Below are 4,198 nucleotides of genomic sequence, written 5' to 3' on the forward strand. Positions count from 1 at the left end.
CAGGGCTCCAAGCATCAGTCACCTTGTGGCAAGGAGTACCAGGATGTCCTCCTCACAGTCAGAAAACATCTTGATGTCAAAGAGAGGGGCTATTGAGTTCTATGTGGAAGAGATCTAGTGGAAACTGTCGCAGGTCCATGCTTACCAAGATGGTGCAGCTCACCGTGGGGCATTGTGATGAAGAAAGATTCCCAACTCCACTTATTCACAAGGGAACACCCTTGCCACAATAGCTATTAAAGGTTGTGGTAATTGTTTTCCAATTATCTACCTGTGGGCAAAAATTAACATGGGTGCAGAGCATGGAGGGGAACTTTTAGCTGCTACTCATAAGCACTTTGGGGACACTCTCAACTTATTTTTACAAAACTGGAACTGGGCCAGTTGCAGTGGCTCATGCCTGTAATCCCAGCACTTTGAGAGGCCGAGGCAGGTGGACCGCCTGAGGTTAGGAGTTCAAGACCAACCTGGCCAACATGGCGAAACCCCGTATCTACTAAAAGTACAAAAATTAGCCAGGCATGGTGGCAGGTGCCTGTAATCCCAGCTACTCGGGAGGCTGAGGCCGAAGAATCACTTGAATCTGGGAGGTGGAGGTTGCAGTGAGCCGAGATCGCGCCATTGCACTCCAGCCTGGGCAACAAGAGTGAAACTCCATCAAAAACAAAACAAAACAAAACAAAAAACTGGGAACATCCTATTTCCGCCATGATATTTGCGCTATCAGTGTATCACAGGGGTCCTTCTAAGCCAGTAAATATCCTTCTGTACCAAATGTATTTAACTGGTAATTCTAAATCTTTTGATAAAGGCCTTCCACTTCTCTTCCACCCCTGTGGTCCCTGTGGTACATCTTGTGCTGAGAGATTACCTTCTTCTCAAATCTTAACTATTTTACTGAATCTCTCCACCTCTTTTTGCACTCCTCAACTCAATCAGGAAAAAAAAAAAATTTCCTGCCCCTAGCGTTTCCTTAATCAGATGCAGACATGGCTGGATGTTCTTTGCGGGGCTGCTGAGTCAGAAGCCTGGACGGGCCAGCTTCGGTTTTAATAGAGTGGCTCAGGAAGGAAGTGCTAACAGAGATGGGTGCACAGTGCAGTCAGTGGGTGGGAGCTGATGCTGGCTAGAAGACCTGAGTCTTCCGAGAGGCAGCTTGATTCCTGGAAAAGACTACTGGGCTGGAAGTCAGGAGGCCTGGGGTAGTCTCACCTCTGCCGCTAACATGCTGCATGACCATGGTAAGTCATTGCCTTTCTCCAAGCCTCGGTGAGAAACAGCGGACCTGGCCCCAGAATACACTGTGGGAGAACTAGAGGTCTTCTGAGTCAGGCCCCCACTAAGAAGGCAGTCTCCTGTGAGGATACCTAGGAGATGAGTTAGAAGCAGAGGGCGCATTTCACAAACAGCCCCCAAGGGATTGTCAGCAGCAGACCTCAGGAAGAATCAGAGAGACAGAGACTGCTCAAGCCTGGGGTCCGAACTAAAGAGGGCAGCAGTTAGAAGTTGAAAAGAGAGGAGAGAGCCCTGAACGAGTTAAGTCAAGAAGAAGGATCATGGTAGAGGTAAATTGCAGGGTAGGCAGGGAAAGGCTGTGGAGAGGGGTTTCTGGGCAGTGGAGCCAGGGGCTAGCCTACTAAAGTTCTGGTGCTCTAGGGGAGATTCAGAAAGTAGGCTGAGGCCAGGCATGGTGACTCACGCCTGTAATCCCAACAGTTTGGGAGACCAAGGTGGGCAGATCATTTGAGGCCAGAAGTTCCAGACCAGTCTGGCCAGCATGGTGAAACCCTGTCTCTACTAAAAGTATAAAAATGAGCCAGGCGTGGTGGTGCATACCTATAATCCCAGCTACTCAGGAGGCTGAGACAGGAGAATCACTTGAACCCAGGAGACGGACATTGCAGTGAGCCGAGAATGCGCCATTGCACTCTAGCCTGGGCGACACAGCAAGACTCTGTCTCAAAAAAAAAAAAAAAAAAAAAGGCAGGCTGAGACTAAAGCAAGGGAGGTTTAAAAAATGGACTAGAACCACACAGACAAGTCTTAAATGTTCAATCATGTCAGGCTGATATTTGAAGGAAAACAAGTGCCAACTGTGTACCCACCTGCAGAGCACACCATCCCTGAGACTCTTCACCGTGGAAGAAAGGGAATTTTTTTGTTCTTTAAAAACCTGATATTTCATGTTCCACATTAAGGGTTGACTGGAGAACCTGAGGTGCTGTACAGAGACAAGAGGAAGGCTTTGATCCTAAGCCTGCAACTCTAAGAGAAGAATGAGCCCATGAGTTACGGCCTGTGGGTTCTTCCACATGCTATTTCCTGTACCTGGAATGTATTCTTTCCTGACCCAGAAAATTCCCTCAGGGATTCCTCTTCCAAGAAGTCTTCCCTGAGTCTGTCGCCTCTTCACCTTCACTCCTTCTGCATGCTCCCAAAACCCCTGCAATTCTCTACTGTGGGTGCTTACCCAGTGCACTGTAGTCCACTCTGGCTTTTGTATCCCCTTAACTAGCAGCTCTGTCTTTTTCATTTTGGATTCCCAGACCTATCAGAGAGCCTAGTGCTTGCCAAATGCTGGGAACATACTTACTGAAAGGATATTGACTACTCAATGTTAGCCACAAGGCCCCTCAGACAGTCTTGCCATAGGAAACATCAATGGGAGAACCTTTTGGAATTATATAGAGAGACGGGGTGGGGAACTTATGGATTTGTTGTTTTTTGTTGTTGTTTGTTTGTTTGGCTAAACTCACAGCAATAGGTGTTAGAGTCATACAAGGGTTACAACAGCACGCAAGAGCCCACTTATGACTAGAAATTTCTTCTAGAATTCCCTTCAAAGCATGATTCTCCTGCTGTGTTTGGGGTGGGGAGTGTGTGGCAGTGGTGAGGGGACAGAATCCTGCCTCTAGGATACAACTCTGGAGTGGACATGTAGCAAGAGAGCTCACCTTGGGAACCTGGGATGGAGGTAGGCATCTGTTAGAAAGAGAGACTGAGGATTCTGGTCACACTATCAAAACTAATACCAGAAACCAGATCAACACACCCACCATCCCCATTCCCAACCACACTCATCTATGCTGGAGATGATTATCCCCACACCCCTCCTATGTTACTCTTCCTGAGCCATTGGAGTGCCAGAATAAACGTAACCAACTAGAAGACTTCTGCAGAATGGAAAAGGATGGAAGATTCCAGACTAGAAAGGCCGAGGACAGCAGATAGACACTGAATGTTGAGATTTGTCAGTGGAGTGCTGCAAGACAGGATGCAAAGTTATGACAGGTGTCTTTGCTTCTAGAGAGGCTTCGCAAATATACATCCTATCCCACCCTACCCTGCCCCACCCCTGGGTGTATAGGTACTCCTCCTTCTTGTTCCCACAGCATTCTGTGTTCACTTCGACAGTGGTGCTTTTCACACCATTTATGGTTGTCTGTCTGCTCATGTATTGTTCAGCTTCTCTGAACTGGAAGCTCCTGTCAAAGCAGGGACTGTCATCTTTTTCTTTGTATCCCCAGGGTCCAGCTCAGCATCTGGCTTACAGTAGGCACTCGGTGAATGTTGATGTGAACAAATGAACTGATTCAAAGAAGCGTCTCTTGAAGTTGCTTCTTTCCAATCTAGCCAACAAATGCAGTATTCCAAGTGGAGGTACCAGAGATCACATCATCTTCAGCTTTCTGCCACAGATCCACATGAAGAAACACACATGGTGCAGCTAAAATCCTTAATGTTAGATCGGACTTTGCATTGGACACTTTAAAATGTGATGTCTGGCTTTGAAGAGGGCGTATAACACAAATTTACTGTGCATCAATCTCACTAATGGAAAATAAACAATAGCCCATACATCATCTTTCTTGAAGTGTAATGTGTTTAGGATAAAAGTTGATTGGTCAGTGTTAAAATATATGTAAATTTTAGCCTTTCCAGAGCCCATGAAAATGTCTGAAAAAAAAAAGCTTTTAAAAATGAGTAAGTACAAGGTTATTTGTTACAGCATTTAAAAATATCATATGATTGGAAACAACCTAAATGTTCATCAATAAGGGACTAGTTAAAAAATGTGTAGTACATCATCATTCATGTAATGGGATACTATGAAGTTGTAAAAAAAAAAATAGAGAATAAAGAAGTGTTTTGCTGACCTAGAACAATTTCCAAGATATATTGTTAAGATGTAGAACAA

General features: G+C 45.6%; 1 long non-coding RNA gene across 1 annotated transcript; it reads left to right on the forward strand.

The window, feature by feature from the left end:
• The first annotated feature begins 1,093 nt into the window (after positions 1-1,093).
• Positions 1,094-3,863, forward strand: LOC126946645 (uncharacterized). The gene is made up of 2 exons (XR_007722729.1): positions 1,094-1,241; positions 3,528-3,863. It is a non-coding gene; the product is annotated as an uncharacterized LOC126946645 (long non-coding RNA).
• Positions 3,864-4,198: the final 335 nt, after the last annotated feature.

This window comes from Macaca thibetana, chromosome X, assembly GCF_024542745.1.
Source record: "Macaca thibetana thibetana isolate TM-01 chromosome X, ASM2454274v1, whole genome shotgun sequence".
Lineage (NCBI taxonomy): Eukaryota > Metazoa > Chordata > Mammalia > Primates > Cercopithecidae > Macaca > Macaca thibetana.